Source organism: Python bivittatus, unplaced genomic scaffold (genome assembly GCF_059951505.1).
Source record: "Python bivittatus isolate LINGU-HERP-01145 unplaced genomic scaffold, Pbiv_v1 ctg000220_np1212, whole genome shotgun sequence".
Classification (NCBI taxonomy): domain Eukaryota; kingdom Metazoa; phylum Chordata; class Lepidosauria; order Squamata; family Pythonidae; genus Python; species Python bivittatus.
Window position 1 is genome coordinate 37,170,226 of NW_028277048.1, and position 25,910 is coordinate 37,196,135.

General features: G+C 40.8%; 2 long non-coding RNA genes across 2 annotated transcripts; one reads left to right on the forward strand and one right to left on the reverse strand.

Annotated features, from left to right (window-relative positions):
* Positions 1–714: 714 nt before the first annotated feature.
* LOC148216326 (uncharacterized) lies at positions 715–25,910 on the forward strand. Its single transcript, XR_015795739.1, has 5 exons — positions 715–1,573; positions 3,219–3,322; positions 6,835–8,323; positions 8,991–9,127; positions 20,619–25,910. It is a non-coding gene; the product is annotated as an uncharacterized LOC148216326 (long non-coding RNA).
* LOC148216327 (uncharacterized) lies at positions 9,137–20,622 on the reverse strand. The gene is made up of 3 exons (XR_015795740.1): positions 14,809–20,622; positions 12,553–12,635; positions 9,137–10,732 (listed from the first exon to the last, which is right to left on the reverse strand). It is a non-coding gene; the product is annotated as an uncharacterized LOC148216327 (long non-coding RNA).

Sequence of the window (25,910 nt, forward strand, 5' to 3'; positions counted from 1 at the left end):
AACTAGGAACTCCAGATAGTGCTTGTGATCCTTAAGCTAATGTGAGGATTTTAGTAAGGCAAATCTTCAGTACTTAACTGGAGCTGGAATTCACTGTAACTTAACCGGAGCTCAGTCATGATATATGTGAAATTAATAACTGACTACTTTCTGCTAGCCTCCCCTTGCCCCCACCTTTTTAACTAATGTTGTAACTTATGTCTTTTATTGCTAATCTGGGATCAGAAGAACTCCAAGTACTTAAAATGTAAATGGCATTCAAAGGAACTGCACTGTATTAATGATGCTCTTTCTTTTCCAGGTATGCTGTCAAAAACAATGCAATCCAACTAGCTTCTGCAGGCCTCTGAAGTACTGCTAATATGCAATCCGTATGGGGGCATGTGTTTTTTAAGATGCTCAAATAATCTGGAATTAGGAGTAAGTAGTGATCATTTGTGCTGATTTAGGATAGTTGGAGCACAAAGAGCCTGTTTGGTGTGGTGGTTAAGGCACCAGGCTAGAAACTGGGAGACCTTGGGATGATCCCTATCTCTCAGCCCTAGGAAGGAGGCAATGGCAAGCCACTCCTGAAAAACCTTGCCAAGAAAACTGCGGGGACTCAACCAGGCAGTCGCCAGGAGTCAGAAACTGACTTGAAGGCGAGGAGGAGGAGGAGGAGGAGGAGGAGGGAGGGAGGGAGGGAGGGGAAAATCTGAGGATTAAAAGAGCAAATGTGGTTCTGCGTAAAAAAGTATAAAGTACATGGGCACTTGCAAGGCTAGGCAAGTGACATTCTAGGAATCATGACATCATGGTGTAAATCAGTGTTGTCCAAACTTGGCCACTTTAAGATGAGTGGACTTCAACTCCCAGAATTCCCCAGCCAGCCATGCTGGCTGGGGAATTCTGGGAGTTGAAGTCCACTCATCTTAAAGTGGCCAAGTTTGGACAACACTGGTGTAAATGCTGCTGGTATACCACTCTCCCCACTGCCAGAGCTGCTGGATTCCATTGCTGGCTTGGCAATAGTCTCCAGAGCTGTTGGTGCTTAGAGATTTCAGTTTTCTCCCTGATAACATTGAGTCTAGTTGGCTCAGGCAACTAGCCAACTAGTTTGTGGCCTCCATGGCAACCACGAATCTGTCCCAAGTCATTAATGGCTCAATGCATACTGGTGGCTAGATGTTGGATCTGTTTTTTTTTTTTTTCCTCTCAGGGTGGTGGAAATGTGATCTGGCAGTGGAGGACATTGACATCAGTCCATTGCCTTTTACAGATTATTCTCTGATTGCTTTTCAGCTCACTGGTGTCACCCCTCCCTGTGGGGAGACAGGGTCTATTTGATTGGCCTGCCCTAGTTGATTGATGGATCCAACAGGGGTCCAGAGAGAGCTTGGGGTTTTTCCAAGAATTTGGTGGGTGGTTTAGCCAAGGCCTTAATTGCTGCCTGGAATGGGTGGGGGTTTGGGCCTTGGACTGTATCAGCCTCAAATTGCCTCTCCCTTTGTGCTAATCCCTTGGTTTATTGAGGAACTCCAGAAGATGAAGCATCAGAAGAAACATCTACAGTGCTGTTGGAGGAAAACACAAAGTGAGTCTTGTGACAATAAGGGCAGCGAAACATCAATATTTCTCTGTCCTTATTGCATCTATTCATAGCCATTCAGCAGCCCTGTTCAGAGCATCCAGTCCCTATTGGATAGAGTGGGCCCCTTGGAACATCTCCTGGGCCACTGTGAGAATTATTCAGGCTCAGATTCACTCCAATTTGGACTCTGACTGGGCAAATAAAATCTGGGCCCCTACTGGGTCATAAAATTGACCAGGGAGGTGACTGTGATTGGCTCAATGCTGTGGTGTTGACCTCCTTGATGGAGGGGGAGGTACCTCTTGCCTTGAAAGAAGTGGTGGTACACCCTCTCCTCAAGAGGCTGTCCTTGGACCCAATGGTTCTTGCTAACTCTTATCCAGTCTTTCTCTTTCTGGGGAAGGTTGTTGAGAAGGTAGTCAGTCTGCAGTTGATGAGAACCCTGGAGGAATCTAGACATGTTTCAGTCAGGTTTCAGGCCAGGATTTAGTACTGAGACAGTTTTGGTCATGGTTGTAGATGATCTGTGGTAGAGCTGGGAGAGAGGTAGTGCATCCATACTTGTGCTCCTTGATTCCTCGGGGGCCTTTAATACAGTTAATCACATGTATCCTCCTGAACTGGCTTCATGAGCTGGGGATAGGGGCTCCATTTTATGGTAGTTCTTTTCTTTGGTCCAAGGCCAGTTTCAGCTGGAATTGATTGGGGGGTGAGAGATTGTTCCCTAGGCCTTTCCTCTGTGGGATGCCACAGGTTTCTCTCTCTCCCCACCTATTAAATATCTTTGTGAAACCACTGGGTGAGGTCATCTGCCAGTTTGGGGTTCAGTGTCATCAGTACACTGATGATACTCAATTATATCTTTTGACCATGGACCAGCCAAGTGAGGCTGTTGAGGTTCTCTCCCAGTGCTTGGTGGCTGTGTTGATTTGGGTGGGGAGAAACCATCTCTGACTTAATCCTACCAAGACTGAGTGGCTGTGGGCATTTGGGTCACCCAGATCTTGGGATATTCCATCTTTAACATGGGAAAGGATAGCACTTCCCCATTCAAGAGTGGTCCACAATTTGGGGGGTCTTCCTGATTCACAGCTCCTACTCAATGAGCAGGTGGCAGCAGTGCCTAGGAAGGCCTTTGCATAGTTTCACCTGGTATACTAGTTATGCCCTTTCCTATATTAGGAGAATTCAGACAGTCACTAATGCCCTAATCACCTCACAGTTTGACTACTGCAATACACTCTACATGGGGCTGCCCTTGGAGACCACCCAGAAGCTTCAGCTGGTCTAGAATGCCACAGCATGGGCAGTGATGGGCATACCTTGGTATGTCCATGTATCAGCCCTGCTTTGCAAGCTGCATTGGTTGCTAGTTTTAATTAATTTAATAGTAATAACAATAATGCAAATTATATACTGTATGTCATTAGTGTCATGACATCACGATACAATTGAGAAATATCATATGTGACATCATCATGGCAGATGCCTGATAAAGCGATGCATTAAAGAAAAATCTAAACTTCAGTTATACTTCAGTTATATGCTAATGGGGTCTCAAGAGATGGTGACATATCAGGACAGGTTTCTTGCAGGTGCAGTAATGATGACAACATGGATTCAATGTGCAGCTGTTATGTATTTGTAGGATCTCCTTAGGCACCTGGACAGATCCTGTGGAATAGATTGTTGGAGAAGATAGTCCTTCAGTCTGATTCAACACAGCTTTACAATCCTAGATGAGTTACCTATGCAAGTATCTCATTTTTAACTGCCATTAGTTCACTGTCACATATTGTGATATTGTTGTTTATCATGAACCAGAAATGGGACAATGGGAAAATATATCATTGTGATTTGGGCCACAATGATTTTATTCATTCACCTTCTAGATTTGTTAGAGCTACAACTATAGAAATCCCTAGCCATCATGTTCATCCTAGAATGCTGTAATTCCAATAATCAGTTGGAGAAGTCTTAGTTAAACTGCACAGCTTTGCTTATAAAAGGCTTTAGGTTCAGTGAGACCATGAAGAGTCATAAAACAGCTTTTAATGTTCCAATACTGCATTCACACTAAAACTGTCTAATATAATAGCACCTTACCTATTCTGATCAGAGGAAGTTGTCTCAAAGGGCTTTATTTCCTAAGCTTGTTATAAAGGATTATCTTTCTGTATTGGATTCTTTTTCTGTTTTCCAACATGTCAACTACCAGGTGGTTTTATGATGGGAGAAGGGATACAAATCAATAAATGCCATAAAAATACTATCAATGAATGCACAAGACTTGGAATGAAATCTGCCATGGACTCCAGTCAGAGCTCTTGCTTCACGGTTTCACAGATAACTGGTGCCTGAGAAATGCTTTTTGTCCTGCAGGCCTTTGTGGAATGTAGGGCATCCAAACACACGAGACTGCTTTGGGGAATATCTCTTCCATGCATAGAGGATAACAATTACACATGACAATTTTTGGCATAATGCATATATACATATATAGAATAACACTGATGTCCCTGGTAGTTTCAGGATGGTGGAGAGAGATGCTGTTCAAGCCTGCCCTCACTTAGCTAGTACAGGGAGAAAGAAGACAGGCAGGCAGGCAACAAAAAACTGTAAATATTTATTGTTACTATAGTGTTGGCATTACATCTCTTGCTATGCACAAGAAATACAAGATTAACCCAAATCTGTAGAAAAATGTTAAAGAAATATACTATCTTCTGACCATCTACTATGTACAACTGACTTCTGAACAAGCATTGCAACATCCTGGAAAGTGGTTCAGTAATTTATGGTTCTTGTTGAGTTACATTTGGGCATTTTTTCACATATTTTTGGTAGGTATCAGAGTGATTACAGGATCATCATACAAAAGCTGCCTTTTAAGAAATCAGAACATTAATCCATCTAGATCACAGTTGTTCCATATCACCTGAGGACTGTGCTGGCTGAGAATTTTGGGAGTTAAAGACCAACACAGGTGGATGACAGCAGATTGGGGAAAGCTGGTATATATTGTCTGACAGCAGTTCTTCAGAGCTGCATGCAGATAGAAGAAGTCTTTTCACCCACACATGGAGATGTTACATACTGAATCTCGGACTGCAGCTCCCTGTCACCATAAGATATACAAATTAACACAATGCTACTCAGAAGAGAGTTTTATTTCTAGTGAAGATGTTTAGTTTTTCTAAACATTTATTAATAAGAGACCAAAGCAATGGGTATTGACATATATATGATTTAGGAATATTACAGATGGTTGGAATTATGGAGAGTAACAAAAGATTCTATGTGCAAGAAGCTGAAATGTATCATTCCAGGATGGTGGGTTGTGACAGGCAAGAACTGAATGATGCAGGTTACAGTAGATCAATAGGCTATTACAATAGGAAGACTGGTGTTCACAGTGGAGAGCCATCTGTACCTCTGAAGGTAGTGAGATGACCTCATGAACTATGTATCAAGAATTATGGTCCTTTTTTCACATATATGAATGAGCCAATCTGAGATTGAAGCCAACTAATGTTGCTATAAACCCTCATCTCATATGAATCTGCCCCTCTCATTGCCTAGGCCTAAGATGTTCAGTTTTATTTATTGAAAGACTGAAACCATTATATCTTACAAATAAGCATACATAAAATAGCTAAATACAAATCAACCGGTTAATAACATCTATGACAATACCTATGAATTACAATGAGTTCAAGTTAAAAATTCCATCATTAAACCCAAGCCTTCCTTACAGCAATTGCAACAATGCTTCCTTCATACATATTTCAGGGTAGTAATCCACTAGCAGGAAGTATATTTTTTCCTCATCCAGTAGGTCCAGTTAGCCTACTAACAGGGAATTTTAGGGTAGAACAAGAGTACCAAAATATGAAACAGCAACAAAACATGTGAAACTTCTAAACTTCCCAAAGAGAGACAGAGACAATCTTGCAGATAGATATTATTCTATCTGTCCTCCAAAACTATAGCTGGCATAGCTTTGAATCTAGCATGGAAGAAGGCTATAGTGTGTGGAACAGTCAGGAATGAGGAATTTGTAGCCTTTCAAAAGTTACCAAAGTACAGTTCTCAGCCCTGATCACCACTGACCATATTGGCTAAAGCTTCGGGGTGTTGATGTTCAACAAAATCTGGAGAGTCATAGCTCCCCCTCCACTGACCAAAGCTGAAAAAATATTTCTACTAGTGTGTATCAAATACACTGTGTTCTCCCCAAGGGTGCAGCACTTTCTATCACCCCTTAAAAGCATTTCTTAAGCCTATCACAGTATAGTGTTAATCATTCCCAAACATTTGATTTAAGCAGTGGTCTTCCAAGACAATGCATATTCCAGCCCTGTCTCTACTTTTGCTGCCGATGTTCCTGTCATCAATCACTGCAGCTGGTTCATAAGGGCACAACAGAATGGAAGTTCAGCTATCAACTTTCAAGCTTTTATGCATGCCATGGGTGGTTAAACAGAATAACCTCTTCTAAATCTGTTTGTACAGTTTCCATTTAAGTTAGAGGTGTTGGCAGCCCAGTTGAAAATGAAAGCAGCAAAAAAGAGGCAAGAAGGATGTTTGAGCCAGAAGCAGTTTTTTTATTTTGAATTTGCACAGGAAAGGAATATTTATTTGCCTTCCCATATCCAAATTGAAGATTAATATGGGAAGAGAAGGAATGACAGCTTCTGTTCTGTCAAAGTAGATCCCAGTTATGGGAGGCTTGATAAATACCAATTATTACTATTTACTTGGGTGTGTAGAAATTAGATTTATCAAGTATATAGCAGATCACAGTATATGAAAATTGTCCATGTTTGACATATGCTTTCTGTAAGTCCTTTCTAATGGGCAGTAAACCTTAAAGCTCAGGCTTGTGGTCTATGCTCTCTAGTTTCCATTTCTTATACAGTATTAAGAACTCCACTAAATCTCTTGCCATCTTGTAGTTCATTATTTTTCTGCCATCTTTTTTTCCCTCCCAAGAATGGAGCTTTTTTTCTGGAAGCGAAATTATGTATTTTACCATTTGTAATTGGCTGGATGAGATCTATGGGTTCTGTTTAATGAAATTGTCATGAATTTCATTCCCCTTATGGAATACGTTTAACTGGATGTCGGTAATTATGACCAATGCAGATTTCTCACTGTTGAACAGCAGTGAGGGTTCAGTGTTTGTATCAGATGGATGAGACTTGCTTCCACTTTTACAAAGACGCACTTCAACTCTTTCCAATCTTTTCTCATGCTGGCAGACTGCAGTTCAGCATCAATGCTTGCTTGTTCAAGGAACCCCACTGTTTGTGAGCTTTGCTCAGGATGCATATTCTTACAAAGGTAATTTCAATTTTGGCAGACATTAAACTGGTGAATGCTTAAATTCCTGTTAGATGACTTGCACCAGTGGCCTATTTCAATATCACCCCAACAACAGTCTTGAATATTCTTTTCCCATTTGTGTATGGGAAAAACCTCATTGAGGATGTCAATTCTAATGTCAGAATCTCCTCCATATCCAAGAGAATTGCTTTGCAACTGAACAATCATGTATGTTGGCTTACCGATAGATAATGAATAAGCTGGATGCCAAATCTGCTCAAACAAATAATGCTGCATAGTGTTTATGCCACAGGAAAACCTGTGAAACTAGTGGATGTGTTTGGGATAGGCAAATCATGCCAGTTTCCCATGTTCTCCTGACTTGTGTTTCCTTGAGAATTCTACATAGACATTGATGAAGTGTCTCATTTCTCAGTCAAATCTTCTTTTTTGAAGACTGAAAGTACATCACATAAACAATGAAGCTCCTCAACTCTTTCAGAAGAGTTGTCATAATTCATTCACCTGAATTTATTGAAGTGGAAGATTTCCATAGTTTCTACTCAGAGTGGGTGTAGTTTCTTACATCTGTTGTATTGGATAGTTGTTATGAAACTATTTGGTAAGCCTTCAGCATTTACTTTCTTCTGGGAAGTGGGTACGTTATTCTGCAACAGTTTGCCCTGGAATATTCCCAGCACATATGAAATCCACCAAGCATTATAAAGATTTGTTTTAAGCTAAGTCAATTTGCATTTAGGAATTTTAATAGCCAAACCATATTTTGTTTTTCTGTCATTCCTTGACTATTTTGAGCATTTTCTTGCTTGCTTGCTTGTTTTATTATCATAAGGGATAGCAGTGCCGGGGATCTGTTAATTTGTGGGAGTTCTGCCAGAGGACCAATCCACTAAAAAAACTCTGGAATTTTAAACTTGTTGACTTTGGAGTAGCCTCGGTGTAAAATGCAATGAATCACCCAAAATATCAAGCAGAATGAAATATTCAAAATGATCTGATATTACAGTTTTTTTCATCACATGGCCACAAATGTACTCCTTGACATTCTTGGTATTTCTCTGTATAGTTCTAATTCCAAACCAGAATTTGTGAAAGTGCCAGTCACTCCTGATCTAGACAAAATCAACACTTCCTTTTTTAAGAATTCACATGAAACCAGATACAAACTGGGTAATGCATAGTCCCTGTCCCAAAAATTGAATTAACCCCTACAACATATTAATTCCAGGCAAATCCTTTTACTAACTATATTTGTAATTTATTTATTTCTAGAGTGGTCAGCACTCAACAACCGATGCAGATGTCAACTCAGTTCTTCCTTTTCCAGTATAATTGCAGCTGTCACCGCATCCAAGGCTGTTATGGATATCAAGGACCTTCTTATGGCCAGTGATACTATTCTCTGTAAGGTTGAATTAAGATATTTTGATGGTGTCACATACTCATTTGTTATACTATATACACTATATTGGAAAAACCATGTTACAGTATGTGTCTTCAACTGACACCTGTTTATGCTATCTCTTCCTCGCAATCTTGTTTCCTCTTTTAATACCTGCTGGCAATTCTCCAGCATCTGCCTGAAGAAAACAGAAATACCAACATATTTCCAGATCTTGGGATATTAATGCCAACTATGCCTTCCTTAAACTTTTATTGTGAAAATCATTACATCTTCACTTATGTTAAAAGGATGTGGGATTGGCCTCATGCAAAATCAGATGATATATTTGCAGATGCAGGAAAATGAGTGAAGATAAATATCTCTACCAATTTTTATGTGGTAGTGCCCTTTGCCCTTTTTCAGTGGGACCAAGAAAGTCTGACAGACTGGATTGTCTAGAATCATGCACAAGATTCAGAGCAAATACTGCTTGTTCCTTCCATATGCTGCATGATATCATTACTGACCCCCAAATGCTCTAGAAGTTGTTTTTTATATTGGTAGGTGGATGCACCACTATGTTTGTAAGATGTCTAAACAGCCAAACATTTTACTACTGAAACTTTAACCTATAGCCTTGATAAAGGGAGGATTTTTATTTGATTTTTTTCCTGCCTTATGCAACAGGTTACCATACTGTCTCACAGACAGCTTTACTTCATATTGCCCTCAAGTTTTCATTCCATTCAAAGATGTTCTTCATACATCACTGAAAATTTGGAATCCTAACAAGAAAGACAGCTGTTCATGAAAATCCGTGATAGGTACGACGACAAAACAAGAAAGAGTGGAAGAGAAAATTTGCAATGTGGGGGGGGGGGAACCATAACACAGAAAAGATCCCTCCGCTGAGTCTACTACTGCATGTTGAAGAATGATTTCTGAATGAGCAAGTTTGGAAGTCTCAGAGACAGAGCTGGAGCTGGGAGGGTTCTCTACATACATAATAAAGGCCCAGTAGGGAATTTCACTCTGCAGGCAATGGGGAAAGTATGAGCTGACTGACCTAAAGAGGTCTGTTTCTATTCAGAGTGTCTCTATGCTTGAGGAGCAGCCAGCAGAGTTTTCCTTTCAGCTGTTTCAGAAGCAGAAAGGTAATCAGTTTGTAAAGGATGAAAGAAATTTGAAAGCGATCTCGGAATCATTGTAGAAAGCTCACTGAATGTGATTCATCAGGCTGCAACCATCAAAAAGGCAAACAGACTGTTAGGAAAGGCCAAGAGAATAATGTTGAAGTCTTTCATAATGCTTCTATAGAAATGAATGTGGGGGGCCCATATCCTGAGCACAGTAGAGACACCGGGGGGGGGAGAGAAATAGAACAAAATCCAAGAGAAATAGGGGAACATCAACAATCAGAGAAAGAGCAAACCAAAGGCTAATGAAGAGGTGAGAGGGGAAGCCTTTATTTCTGTCTATCTGTCTGTCTGTCCATCCGTGCCAGTGTTGTGTTGTGGTTAAGGTGCTGAACTAGGAGATAGACAGATAGATATAGATAGATTCCTAACAAATATTACATATAGGGATATCCCTATAAGAGAGAGAGAGAGGGGGGAGGAGAGGGAGAGATGGATGGATGGATGGATGGATGGATGGATGGATGGATGGATGGATGGATGGATAGATAGATGGATAGATAGATAGATAGATAGATAGATAGATAGATAGATAGATAGATAGATATCCATCCCTAACCTAACAAAGACACAACTTTCATTCAATGCCAAAACTTGAATGGCTCCTAAAAAAATCAATACAGCGTGTTTTAAAGAAACAAATGAAGGGTCTTCTTCCAACTAATTAATTTAGGGAATTCACAGCCCCCGAACCCATTCAGAGAAAAATGGAAAGGGAAACAGAGTATTCCTTGTTGGAACAATAATAGAACTGTTGTGCAAGTCCTTTGAAAGAGGCACTGCGGAATGCATGGGAACACTCCAAAGCCCTTCTTTTGGCATTGTTAAAGCAGCTGCATCTTGTTTTAGATTTGCCCAGCTGCTTTGGAGGTTACTCCCAGCTGTATCCACATGTGTGCACTTGTGGAGCCACTCTACTTGGGTTTTTTTTCCCCCTCAGACCTGATTTCTTTAATGATTCCTGCACCTCTTTCAAAGGATGTGCACAACATGTTCTATTAGCTAAACAGCCAGCTGAAGCACTGCTTAAAATATCTAAACTGGATGCTTGTGTACAATGGAGTGTGTATCCTTTTGTTACCAACAGCTTAAGGAGATGAATGGGAAGTAACAAAGCCAAGTCTTCTCAGTTTAATGCTCTGCAAAATGATTGGACTTCCATTTCCGTAATGTCTTAGCTTGCGTGGCCTTCAGCTGGTATACAGAGTGGCGATCTTGCCAGATTGCAGTGGCCTGGAAAGAAGAAAAGTCCAAAGAAAAGAGAAGTGAGTGGCCATGCTTCAAGAGATGAGAGAGGACTGCTAAAACTGTGTGGCCAAAGCATAGCAAGCCTGATTGGGAGGGCTTTAATCTGAATTCTGGGGGGTTGGAGAAGAAGTAAAGACCTCAGATAAGACATAAAGAGTTTAGTACTGAAGGGGTATAGCTATAATGGGGACCTATTAAACCAGTAACTCAATGAAAAATAAAAAAGGACATGGGCTAATAAAGTTTAGAGCCTTCGTAGTCTATACTACAGCTGTGCAATATTTCAGATTTGATTAAGAAGAGATACTTTTGAACACACGGGAGCACAAAAGCAGCACTTATTTGCAGCTTATTAAAGATGGGTTGAAGCTTGAGAGAAAACATGATCAGGGAATACCTATTTATTCTGAATGAATTTTAATCTCCAGACCAGATGAATTGCATCCTAGGGTACTGAAAGATCTTGTTGATGGCCTGGCTGCATATTATGTATTATTTTTGAGAAATCTTGAAACATGGGTAAAATGCCAAATGATGAGATGATAACAAATATTGTTCCTATCTTCAGAAAGGGGCAATTAGAGCCAAGAAATTACAAACCAATAACTCTGATCTCCACACCGGAGAAAATTCTACAGCAGATCATGAAGAAAACGCCCTGTTAGCATCTTGAAAATAACACGGTAATTACTGAGAGTCAGCATGAATATGTTAATGCAGCCCTCCTGATGCTTTACTGACTTCCTCAGCCAGCCTATCCCAAGGAACCACAGGGCCTTCTTCAGCATCTTAAGAAACAAGTGGCACTATGGTTGCTTCTGCTCAGGGTCAGGCTAATAGTCTCTTTCACCATTCCTGCTGCAGGGTGTGTTGTGCTATTCTGTCTCTCTTTCTCATTACTGTGGTTACTTTTCTTTTGCGTCTCCTTGCTGTCATACTGCATCTCTCCATATCGATCTCTTGCTGTCATCTCAAACGCTCATCTCTCATGCCTCTTTGCTGCTCCTCACCACTATCTCACTCATGACTTTCTTATTGGCTAAAGCTCTTTTTCACCAACTGTTTGCTGGCCCACTAATTCTTTCTGACAACTCCCCATCATGATAGAAGTAAAAAGTTTTGGCTGACCTGCATTGCTGTGGTCTTTCTCTCCTCAGTATCTGTTGTCCTTAGGTCTAGAGAGAGCCAGAGTGGAAATCTGCTATGACTGGGGACTATGGGTAATTCTTAATGAGGAGTTCTTGATTGGAACCCACTTTTACCCACTAAGTACCTATTTAATCTCACCACAGAGTTTTTTGCCCGGCACACTTCAGCTTCTTCCCCACAGCCATTTTGGAGGGCTACCTATTAGAAAATCCCTTCTGTAGACAGGGTCTGTCCTTTTGATTTGAGTGAGCCTAAAATATGCGCCCGCATTTTCTTCCATTGTCCCTTCTTTTAACATCCCCTCATCAACAGAATTCAGTCCCAGCTTGAGGTAGATGCTGTACACCTCCTCTTGCAGGATCAGAATCCAACTGTTACAACTAGAGTGGCTAAGTTTTTATTGGCTGCTATCTCAGTTAGAAGGAAAATATTGTTTCTATCCTGATGCTGATGATATTTTGTTATCAATTCCCTTTTATTCTCTAGTTTCATTTTTTTCAGGCTTTATTTTATTTATATTGTTGTTGGTGTCATATCTGTACTTTATTTTCCTTTTTTATTGGTTTTCCTACTTGCTGGTCACAGAGCTTATTTACTATTAATATTTTATTTTATTAATACTAATAAAATATATATTTATGATTCCTTCAGCTCACCTGTCTCATTTCATCTTTCTTTGTCTTCCCTCTCCTCTCTCCTTTTTTCTCACATGCTCTTCTTGTCTCCTCACTACTACCTACTATAGAAGAGCACAAAAATAACCTTGGAGAAGGTAATGTGGAGACTGTTAGCAAAACATGAGTCAGACCATTAGCAAGATATCATTTCAGTCCAGGAAAACAAGAAAGCATAAGAAAGAAATTTAAAGTTTCCCTGCCTTGATTTTCTTTGGTATGGGGGGGGGGGAGAAACACTGCCAGGCTTTCAAGATTCTGTTAGCTCTCTGAAGAAGACTCTAATGCTGGAAAAGGTGGAAGGAAAGAAGAAGAGGAGGACCAACAGCAAGGTGGATGGACTCAGTTACAGTAGCAATGGATGCACTGCTGGAAGACCTAAAGGACCAGGTTAGGGGCAGATCGTCATGGAGAATATCTACCTATGTGGTTGCTAAGAGTTGAAAACAACTTGGTGACACATGATCAATCATCAGTCAATCAAATTCTAGTATTACTTGTGGTGTTTGTTTCCTGACCTGGCCTATCTTAAAGGGCTGACACCTACTTCCTATTTGCTTTTCATTCTTGTTCCCTCCTTTTGCCTCTTTCTACTTTTGTTTCTCTTCTCTGCCTTGGTTTCTCCTCCCTTCCTAAAAACCTCTTCTGCCCCTAATATTCCTTCCTGCCAAACTTTACCCTGCCAAATTCTGTTCCCACCAAAACTCATCCCTCCCAAAGCTTTGTATCAAAGGGTTCCATCAAGAGCAGATCTTATCTCATTTTTTTGATTAGGTATTCTTTAACAGATTATTAGAATGCCAATGAAATAATATGTCTTGATTTTGCAAAACCTTTGAGAAAGTATTGTATGATATTCTGATTAGGAAACTAGTTAGGTGTGGGATAATAGTCTAGAAGAGAATTAAATTCAAAACAATCTTGTTGGATTACAAAAATAAGCTAAAAATAACAGAATGAAATTTTACAGACAAATGTACATTAGGAAACAACAAATTAAATGCTAGTTAGGAAACAAAAATCAAATGTCCAGATATAAGATAGAAGATACCTGGTGGGTAGCAGTACTTGTGAAAAACAACTGGGAATAACCATATATTGCAAATTAAATATGAGTAAGACATACAGCATGCCTGCAAAAAAGGCAAATGCAGATTTACAGAAGGTTGCATCAACAGAAGTTGAATATTAAGTCATAGGAAGTAAAAGTTTATTCTTCGTTGGTCAAGTATTGTAGTCAGGTATTCTGATAATATAGAAGAACAGTGAAGATGACCAGTGGACTAGAAACTAACTTCTAATAAGAGAAATTGGAGGAACTAGACATTTTTAACCTTAAGATGAGAAGACTGGGATAGAGGGAATGTTTAATGGCCCTCTTCAAGTATCTGCAAAGATATCATACTGAAAAAAGCCGAAACTCATTTTCTGTCACCTCAGAGGGCAGGTCATGGAGTAATAGATTTAAGTTACAGGAAGGGAGATTCTGATTGTTAAAGAAAAATTCATAACACAGCAGTTTGACAGGGGTACCAATTACCCAAAAAGGTGATAGACATCCCTTAACTGGATGTGTTCAAGTAAAGGTTTGCCAGCTGTCTGTCAAGCAGGCTTAATTTAGACTCTAGCACTGAGAAGGGTATTGGATATAGTGGTCAAATGGCCCTTTCCAGCTCTATGATTCCATGAACTAGTAGTCTGATTTACTACAAGACAGCTCCTATGTTTTTTTTAAACATGTGCAAAATTATGAAAAATATAAATAAATATAAGTGATTGGTTCCTAGGAATATCCATAAATTGTTAAACTATTTCCCAGTATGTTACAGCATTTGTCATGGAGTCAATTGTGCATACAGTAGCAGCTATTTTAAAAACAATATATTTCATTGGCCTTTTCTACAGATTTAAGGTTTATCTTGTATTTGTGGTGCACAACAAGCATGTCTGGGAAATTATAGGAGTAGAAATTCAGCTTGTCTAGAGGGCTCACTTGTGGGAAAGACCAGCCTAGACTATCCTTCTCCACTTATACTAATTGCTCCTTCAAAGGGGGCAGTAGAAGTGTCTGGTACAGCCAAGGTGAGACGAGAAAGAATAGTAAAGTGATTCTTTCACAAGAGTCCACATAGATATTTCTGAGACCATGGTGCTAGTCATAGGATCGGTTTTGGCCTTGTTGACTCTATCTGCAACAAGGCATCATATAAGAGCCTCTAACCTAGAGATGTCACTCACCTGGGTTCCTCTGTTTAGGGCTCTGTTGCCAAAGACCTCTTCTGCAGATGCCATTCCTGGTGAGGAATATGCCTCACTTTTAATTCATCCATCTGGCAAAGAAAAAACCTCATCAGTTCACACCCTGTCCACTTTGTGAGTGCCAGGGAAAGGGCAGACCTTCAGGCTTGCCACAGATGCCAGACAGAGAAGGTGCTAGATGGTGGATTCCAGGCAGCTGGGCATGTCACTCAGTTACCAACAGGAAATTAGACCATGGCTAAAACTCATTTTACTGCCTCTCTCTGCTGTCTGAGTGATCATCAGCCTCATTAAAAAATGACTAATTATTATTCTGGCTCATTAGCAACTATAAATCTCCAGTGCCACTGCTTCATTAAAAAAAATGACAAGTTAGCACTTCATTATATTATGTAGTGGCAAATTTTAATCTTTGCCAGGCTGGTTTTGTTTTCTCTTATGCAAGGGGCTTAAAGGGCTGTATCTTCTCTAAACAGGCCAGGCCAAAAAGAACAACAGGAGATAGATGAAATAGTTTAAGAGGAACTCTGTGAGGGGGAAAAGTGACATTTCTCATGAGCAGCCTTCCCCAAGTGTGTTCATTTATTTTATTCTACAATATTTGAATACTCCAACCATAAGACAAGAGCATTCCAGGACAAGCCAGCCCTGGATGTGGAGGATGATAAAGTTGAGAAGTCTGGTGAAGAGGCTGGGTAGTTGCAGGCAAGTGGGTCAGGTGGATGAAACTAGATTTTTCCAGTTTGCGGGAGGAAGATTAGTTCTTTCTTGTCATCTATAATAGAGTCACTTGTTTTATAATGGGTGCTATTGAGACTCCTGCTGATTGGGCTAGAGTGTAATAATTCAGTCCTGAAATTGAATAGATTTAAAATGGCATTATGCCTGACTTGGATTGTATTAAACCAATACATAGATCTAGATCTTAAATATATATTTCAATTTAAAGATACAACAATAACATAGGTTGGAACATGCAGTATATCTCAATAAAATCAGTGAACGTATCCCATTCTTTCTTTGGATACTACCAGTTAAGATGTCAGATTCAGCAATTTCAGGGGTTATAATATGCCAGTGTTTTATGAAAGGTATTGTGAATAGTTTCCACTGTCTGGGCAGAACAATCTTTGCTGATACCAAAAGATTTCATGTAAAAAGTCTCTCAGAGAGTTACTATCCTTATCTAAATTACTAAATTAATGTGGTCCCTTATCAAATGAAAACCCAAATCTGGATCTATAAAATCTGGATTCTGTTGCACATGTACAAAACAAAACAGAAATCTATCTGACCAATCAGTCATTTCCAGGGACTAAACCTATAAATAAACCTGTCTTTGGCAAATTGCTTTCCTATTGTCACTAGAAAAACAACATGGACATGTCTACATGGTCACCTAGAGTTGAACTCAAGTTAAGGGAGACCTGACTTTCAGTTTGACTCATTCTGCCTGGTGACACATAGCATCTGAAAAGAAAAGTCACGAAACCAATTAAGCTGGGCCTTACTAATGGCTTTTGAAGGTGGGCTATCCGCACCCACCCTGGGTTTTGTGGCCACCAGAGCCTCCTTAAAGGTTGAAAAGCTGAAATACAGCAGCTTCATGTGTTACTATATTTCGCAGAAATTAGAGGTAAAATGGGTGTGTTAGGTTTCCAATAAGTTTTGTACTGCTATTTTACTTTAAACAAGCAAGCAAACAAACCAAAATTGATTAACGAGAAAGGTTATTTTAGACACTAAAGAGTTGCCCATTCGGGGTAGTAGGGGCGAGCTTTATTGTGAATTTCAGAGTACAGTGCTTCCACTATTTCCTATTTGCTATAAGAGACAGTCCTTCAAAATAAAGGACAAATATTAAATGTAGAACTTATAAAAATGGTTGCAAGGAAACAGAGATTTGTGGAACTGAACAGAGGTATTGCTGAAGAAAAGCTTCTGTGGAGTTTGAACCAAAATAAAATTATCCCCTGCAGCCTTAGCTAGAAGTACTCCTTATTATTCAAATCCTGTATGATGTAGATCTGTTAGAATTATCAGTCTAAAAGACTTGAAACATATGGGTTAGGCATTCTTTTCAAGATTTAGGGGGTCCTTTTCACTTCTGAGTTGGTGCTATCCATCAGCCCTTCAGTTGAAAAACAAATTATACTGCCATAAAATTGGCTGTCCCCACTGCTGATCCCTGTCCTGCCACAGACATGGCGAATGACATTGTCCTTATTTATGGTGTAGAGAGCATGTTAAAGGCAGGGACTGGAGGATTCCTCTGGTTTTGTTTCTCTCCACCCACCCCAAATGTCACTAGCTGGTGAGAAAACATCCACCAATACCTCTCTTTAACATGGACTGAACTTGAGGCTGTGGGGAGAAAGTGAGTTTTGAGAATTAGATCAGCAGGTGTAGCCATCTGTCAAAGTTCACTGTTCCTTCTGCCTGTGTTTTGTTGGGGGTGCATTCTAGGAGAGCCTGACCTAAGTTGATATCAACTGATAGCGCTGTTCCTTTTGGACACAGGCTTAGCACTACTCCAGAACAGCGTGAAACCCATGTTTAATAGCAGCCTCCAGAATAACTAACAAGCACAGGAACAGCTGCACTGTTAAGTAGGAGAGAGAGAGAGAGAGACATTGCCCCACCATGCAGTCCCTTTGTCACCTTTGCTTGTCAAGTGCTATTCAGGCTGAGGTAGGACTCCAGAGTTGGGCTGACACCCCCCCCCCACGCACACACACACACACGTTTGGTCACCTAACTGCACCACCATTAGAATGGATGGTGAAGGACAGCAGATTTTATCCACAGCAACCCTTAAGTTAGGATAAGGGAAAATACAGCAGTAACCCCAGGTAAGGACTACTTAAGGCTGCCTCAAATAGGAGACAGGGGTTGGATGAAGGTAATGTCATGAGAACAAGCAGGAAAAACAGAGGCTGTCAGGGTATTTTCTGCCACAGCTAGATATATGTGAGGAAAGGCTCTCACACCATCCTATGCTAAAATGCACACACTTATTCAGACTTGCTGCCTGACAGATCCTTGGCTACTGAATCCCACCGGGGAAGCACTAGTGAGAAAGAAATTACTGCTCTGGAACAAACTTTCCCAAATTATATCACCCTTCCTGACAGCATAATTGCCCCCTTTCCTGGAGATTTAACATGGCACACGCATCCTTAAACAGTTGAGTGTTATTTTAAGAGCTCTCAATCTTTCCCCCTCCCAGTTCTACCCACCAGGTGATGCATAAACTCATTTTACCTTCAACCCTCTTGCTCTGAGTGACTGAAACAGATATTTGGATGGAGACTGGGAAGGAAGCAAGGCAAGGTATGCATTATGGAAAGGCAAAAAACCTCACAGCATTTGTGCAGTTGAGGCTGGCTGCATCCAACCTTCCTGTTTCCAAACCAACCTGTTGTTGTCACACACCTCTTCGTCACACTGGCAGGGTGGCTGCTTGGGGATGAAGAAATTGCTTTGGAAAGGTCATTGTGACATATAATTAATTCTGAGATTTAATGATAAACAAGGAGAAGCAAACAAAGCATGTTCATACTGCGTGATGGGAAAGAAATTATGGCTGGTTGAAATGCCAGGATTTACACACTTTTGTGAAAAGGTGTAGAACTATTTGCATAATGGGGAAAGAAACTATCACCCCACCCCACCCTTGATTAAGGAACTGCGTAGATGCTCTTTTGCTTTACTCATGAGCAATTGTTGATTGATTGAAGAAGCACGTGGATGGTGACATGCAGATTTGGAAGGGTGTCCAGACATACATTCTACAGAAAACACACTGGGTAGACAGTACCAGTGATCCCCTTCCACCTTCCCACCCCCATCTTGCTTGGGTTCCAAGGGTCCATGTATGTGGTTAAAAGCTGGTTTTCATTACATTCAGTGTTACTCTTCCAATGCCATGCTTCCTAGGCTCTTCCAACAACACACGTATGCTAGCTGGTTTAGTTAGCCAATAGCATGTAGTGGGAACAGGTGGCTTCCAGCTTGGAAGCAGCCTGTGCTGAGAGAGAAAAGAAAGGCACCCTCAGTAGTCAGAGACAAGGATCCTTATAGCCATGGCTAGGACAGTTCCGAGAAGTATAAATATATTTCATTTTACTGTCAGTGTTAGTAGGATAGTATTTCAGACTCTTGATTTTGCTTTGTTTATTGAATGGGGTTTGAAAGAAAAAAATAGACTACAGACACTTGCATTTATTTTCATTCACAATTTCCCCTAGCATACAGTGTTTATACCCAGCTGTTCCTCAAGTACATTGTTTCATGCAAATCCCCCAGAAACATTTTTTTTTTAAAAAAAACCCCTTTCTTGGGGTCATTCTTTAACACCTTAGTGGAGACTTTCATGATACAATAAAGGATTTTATAGTGTAAATTTCCCTAGTATAAGTTGTTGGGTTTTTTAAGCATATCCCTTGTCCATGACTTCAGCTACATCTCTCACAAGTAAATATTTTCTAGGTTGAGTTTTTGACCTGAAATTCTTCACCTCCATAGGCTTGTCTCCATTAATCTCCGGTCTGACCCATACAGGCAGGCACATATTAGATTTCATTTTCTTTCAGAGTAGTTAAGAATTGATCTAGATATGGGATAGATTGTCACTACTCCTTTGCTGGGGAGAGATCATTACCTGGTCTAGATGTGATGGTTTACCCCAAGCACCTAATGGATCCAGATGGATTCCAGGAGGTGCCTGGGGAATTGATCTGGCAGCTGGTTCCTACCACAGGGCCTTTGATGAGATTTTTATTTGTTTGCTTATTTAAAGAACGATGACCACCTATCTCATACTGTGATCCTAGGTAGCTCACAGCAACCAATAAAAACAACAACCTAAAAACACATTGCATGCTTCCCACCAAGGCACCAGAATTACCCACACTGTTGATACCCTGACTCAACCCCATCCTAGCCCAATGCTTGGGGGAAGAGTCAGGTTTACACAGCCTTCCAGAAGGCTAATAAAGTATGGGCCACCTGAATCTCAAGTGGGAGTCTATTCCAAAGGGATACCTGGAAGGTGTACCTCAAAGGTCCCAGTAGGTGACAACATTTGAGGGAAGGGACCTCTGGCATGACCAACCTATCTAAACTAGTTGGATGGGTATATACCTTCAAGGAGATGCAATCCTGCAAGTAACCTTGCCCTGAGCCATGTAGAACTTTAAAGGTGATAACCAGCACCTTGAATTGCACCCAGAAAGCAACTGGAAGCCAGTGCAGCTCACACAACAGCAGTGTAACACAGGCAAACTTCAGAGTACCCAGAACTGTGCACACTGCTGCATTCTGGACCAGCTGCAACTTCTGGATGGTCTTCAAGGGCATCCCCATGTAGAACATGTTACAGTAATCCAGTTGGGAAGTGACTAATGTGTGAGTGACTGCAAGCAAGGCCTCCCTAGCTGGGGATGGATGCAACTGGCAAACAAGATGAATTTGTGCATAGGCCCTCCTATCCTAGGGTTACCAGATATTTGAACAGGAAAAGGAGGACACAGACAGTTAGAAAGGAGGACAAATGGGGGGAAAGGAGGACATACTAACTATTTAACTTTCTTGGCAGCTGTTACAAAACTTACAGCAAAAAACTGCAAAAAAATGTATTTAGGCCTACATGTATATGAAATTATTTTTTCTAGCATCAGGAAGACTGGTTTTTCAATCACAATATTTTTCCAACAAATCTTTATTTTCAAGAATGTACGTTAATGATAGTATAGAATTGACGACATGCTTTTCTAATTTCACCATAGAAATGTATGACAAGTCGTGTGATCTACAGACTACAGTGATCATAGATTTGAAGGGGCTGGATTGAAGCCAATTGCTGGAATCAGGCAATAAATTAAATAATGTAAATCTAGGCTGTCGAGCCTATTGATGGACGAGGGAAAGAAAGAAGCAAACGATTTACAAGATCACCATATACAAAAAATGGAATGACTACTGTTGGGAAAACAATCCCCCCCTAAAAAATGCCTCTCAAAAAGCCATACAATATTTGATTTTAAGTCTAAGTCTGCTGGACAGAGGACATGAGGACAAAAGGGAGAACATGTCCTCCTGTTACTGGACATCCGATAGCCCTAACCTAGCCATAGCTGCCACCTACCTTTCCAGTACAGCTGTGAGTCCTGGAGGACCACCAAATTGCACCCCAACTCAGTCCAGGGAAGTGCTACCCCATTCAGAGTCAAAAATTGCACCCAAGTGGTGTCTCTGTGCTAACCAATCTCATTTGACTTGTTGGTTCAGTGAAGAATTGTGGGAAACGAAGTGGCAGAAGAAATGCCTGGAGCATCAGTGGAGGAAAATGAAAGATCTGACCAAGCATGGGTATGTTCCAATGTTCAGACCTACACTGTGGCAATAAGAGATGAAATATCTCTATTTTTCCTTCCTTATTGCATCAGCAGGCTGTCACCCAGCAGTCCTATTTAGGGTGGCAAACTCCCTTTTAGGGAGGATATGACAATGTAATGGGAAAATGGAGGGGTAAGAGGGACAGTTACAAAACAGATACCTCAGCCTAAGGGGAAGGGGAAAGTGTGAGAAAGAGACTCAGAGCAACTCCACCTTAATTATGCTACGAATAAGTTGTTTTGACAGGCTTTCAAGAATCTGTTACATTACTCTATTAGCAATAAGGATCTTTCTAGAAATCCAACAAGACCCCCCATCCTCAGCCACTGTGACTGATTAGCACAGTGGTTTGCTGACAGAGTCACTCAGATTTGCTTGAGTCTTGACAGAATCCAATGTGATGACAACTGCAACATCTGAGTATATTATCTGGAATTCCTTCTGGCCTGTGAACTTGAAGTAAGTAGATAGAGTTCTCTCTAGTATGGCTTCCACCACCTGTGGACTTGACGCATATGCTTCCTGGCTCCTTTGGGGGTGTGGTTTTGTGTGTGACTGACTGGATCTGGGAGACTATCAGTGCTTTCCATCAGGAGGAGGGTTTGTTAGCGGCTTTGAAAGAGCTTGCAATACCCCCCCCCCCATCTGCAGAGACCCTCTCTAGATCTAGTCATTCTTGACAACTGCTGCCTGGTCTCCAGCCTTTCCTTTTTGGGAAAAGTTGTTGAGACAGTGCTGCTGTCCCAGTTACAGAGCACCTAGATGAAACAGATTTTCTAGTCCCTTTTCAATCAGGTTTCAGATGTGTACACGAGACTGGGATAGCACCGGTTACTCCAGTGGATGTCAGAACCTGGACAGGGGGAGACCTATCAGCAGCCTTCAATACCATTGATCATGGTAACTTTCTGGACTGCCTACAGAGGATGGGGATTGAGCAGTTCTACAGGTGGTTAAGGTAGAGAAGAGGTCATCCTGTGGCTCACTTGTGAAGTGTTGCAGGGGTCAGTACTCTCTCCCCTATTCTTTAATATTTACATGCCTGGGAGAAATAATCACGTGTTTGGGGTGTGGTAATCCGGACCAGATTGGAGATGGCATGGAAATAATTTCCTGGTGTCTGGAAGGTGTAGGGGTCTGTACAGGGACTGGAAGGTATAGGGGTCCGTACAGAGCAAGCTAAAGTTAAACCCTAGTAACATGGAGTTGCTGTTGATATATCAGGGGTCTCCTATGCCTCCAGTGCTGTCTCTTGATAGAGAAGTGCTACATCTGAAAGAGCTGGTCTGTGACTTGGGGATCCTGCTGGACTCACAGCCCTTGAAACCAGCAGTTGGAGGCTATGGCCAGGGCAGTCTTTGCCCATTTCAACTGGTGCACCATTTATGACCTTACCTGAGGCAAGAGGATTGCTTTGAATGACTTATGCCCTCATCACTACAAGTCTGGACTACTCCAATGTGCTGAACATGGAGTTGCTTTGAAAGACTACTCAGAAACTACAACTGGCCCCAGATGCCTCAATTTTAAATGCAACATATCACACTTGTGCATTGGGCCCTGGCTCCTGATTGGTTTCTAAGTACCATTTAAAGTACTGGTTTTAACTCACCACGTCTTTCATGACTTGGCACCTAAGTATCTCCAGGACTGCATTCTCTAGCCGGAATTGTTTTGAGAGAAGCTGCTGCTGCTGCTGATACTCCACTTCCAAGCAGTTTCAGAGGTATTGCCAGGAGGTGCTGCTTTTCTGTTGTAGTGCCGAGCCTTTGGAACAGCCTCTCTGTTGACATCAGACCCACCTTCTTCCCGGCAATATTCAGGAAACAACTAAAGAGGGGGCTCTTCCATAGGGCTTTTTCCTAGCGTATGGGTGCCATCTGGTTTTTGTTATTATTTCATGCCTTAAATATTTAAAATACTTTATTTCAAAACCTACTGTGGATATTTCAATACTGCATTTATTTGAGTCCTGTTAATGGTTGTTTAATTGTTCCTTACCATGAATGTTTAATGCTTTTGCTGTAAACTGCTGTGTGTTAGTTGAAATTGGCAGAATAAATAAATAAATAGATAAATAAATGGGTGCTAGTGGACTCCACTTCAGTGCTTCTATCCATGCTGAAGTGGTTTCCAGCTTGATGGATTTCATAAATTCAGTTCCATAATAATCCATGTCTGAATTACTTGATGTCTATATATTATATCTTCAGCAGGGAGCAAACAGCCTGCTCTAGCCAGTATTCTGGGCAAAAATGCAATTGCATAGCCCTTGACACATACAAGGGAGGCTAGATAGTGTGGGAAAGGAACAATACATATGGGCAAGTCCTACCAAGACTAGCAACACAAGAAAATGCTGATCAAATTGTGTTGTTCTAGAACTACATTTACTAGACCTGTGAGAAGAAGCGGTGATAAATTGCCTCCATGATTTGCTTCTTCATACCCCAAAGATGATGCAGTTGCTTCAATAGTGCAAAGAAGTGTCACTGTTTATCTCAACAATGCACTTTGCATACAGGTAGTCCTCATTTGCTGACTGATTCATTTAGCGACTGTTCACAGATACAATGGTGATGAAAAAGTAACTTTACGACCAGTCCTCTCATTTATGACCTTTGCAGGTCTGTAAAGCAAAGGAAAGCTGAAGTAAGATAATAAGCACAGTTGTGGTTTCACTTAGCAACTGCTTTGCTTAATGACTAAGTTGTCAGTCCCGATTGTGGTCACTAAATGAGGACTACCTGTATTTTTGCATCCTCTCTTTAGCCTCCTTCAGCACTTGTAAGGGGCACTGCACATGAACAGAAACCTTTTCTGACATTGCCTGTAGCTGAGTAGAAGCTTGTTCTGGCTACTGCAATGCCAGAGGATACTGCAGAGAAAGCAGACTTGGTTCCTTCATTGTGAGAAGCAAGGGGAGGTGCATTGCCAAGTGACACAAGCAAATAAAGGATGGCATCAGTCCAGGACATCCCACAGTTCCATTCTGTTTCCATTGGCTTGTGTGGGATAGAGCTCCTTTTGTTCATCTTTACAGATCTCGCTCAGATCCTGATTGCTCTCTCTCTTGTGTGTATCAGAGTAGATCACCAGCACCTTCTTTTGTGGATTACACTAAGCATTTGACATTTATATTTTAAAACATGACCACTTTAATAGCAGCTGGTTAAGCACAGAAGTTGTGAAAGCCCAAAGTTCTTGAACTGGCTTGCAGTGACCGCAAAAGTCCCTCTTGTTCTTGTTACCTTCCTCATATTGATTCTGGCATAATTTCTGGTATAGGTATATGTCATCTGAATGGAAAGATACCTTTGAAAATGTCCGCATATAAAAACCTCTATCTCTTGGCTCCATTTTCTAGATTTAGCTCTGATTAAAAGAAGTGACAGGAACAACATTAAAAAGAAGCATTATGTTTCTGAGGTGGAAGGAGGGCTCAGGGGTAGACTGAATTGGTAAACATGAAACATAAACACTTCTGAACTGTTTTTTTTTTTAACCACATTGCCCTTTTCCTAGCTCTTTAAATAAGGATACAGTGAAATGACCCATCAAATCACTTTCAGAATCCTGAATGTTGTGGAAAATAACCTGCAACCATGTATATAGAACAGATATTTGGACAAACCCCTTTCCCAGATGAAAAGAAATTCAGAGGATTGGATGGCCACTTTGCTATGAAACAACCACAAGTTCTGTAATAGGATTGCTAAATGTCCCTACTTAGTAAACACAAGCCAGAAAATTAAATTTTCCCTTATGAACTGTCTTCCTTTTGAGGACATCTTCCCATAAGCCACAGGTTCTTTGTCACAGGGAGCCCAGAAGTCATACTGGAGGAAAAAGATTTTAGTCTGCAGATTAAAATGTTCACTATCATTATTGCCTGATGCCTCCCTGTGAAAGAGGTATTATCCAAATATTTCCCACCTTAAAAACCTTTATCGATTTTTACAACATTTAAACTATCCTGGTTAGTTGTTTTGGTCATCAACTCCATCAATGTCCTGGCATTTGCTAAGGCCGATGGAAATCAAAATCCAAACCTTCCGGAGGGCAGCAGGATGGCTGCTTCTGCTCTGAAGACACTTGCAAATTGTAGTTTGGTGAAGATGCTGAAAATTCTGTCCCTCTTTACAGAGGTAACTCCCTGTATTTCCTAGAAAACGGAACTGTGACTAAATGGATTCATGTCAGAGCCGGTCAGGAAACAGGTACCGTAAGAACTGGTGGAACTCTAGTTGTATAGAGTACAATAGCAGAATCTTGAAAGCCTGGTGGTTTAAATATAACATAAAACATCTGTAGCATAAAGATCAGCTCAGAAGGTTTTGTTCCTGGCAGTGCAATAGCAAACTGTTAACCCTCCTTCCAAGTTAAGACTCATGCCACCCAAGGCCAACTGAATTATTTTAATACCTGTGTGAGGAAGCTCTTTTGTGAAATGGTGCAGATCAACAAGAAGCAGACTGTTTTTATCTTCCCTGGGTTTCCAGAGAGGCTTTTATTAAAAAACAAAACAAAACAAACTTACTTATTTTCTACCTTATCACTTATTACTAAGCTTATGCTATTTTATACTACACCTATACTAACATCTAAGTTAATGAGTTGCTTTGTGAGATGGGCAGCTATATACATGTGATGTATAAATAAATAAATAAATTATGTCTATA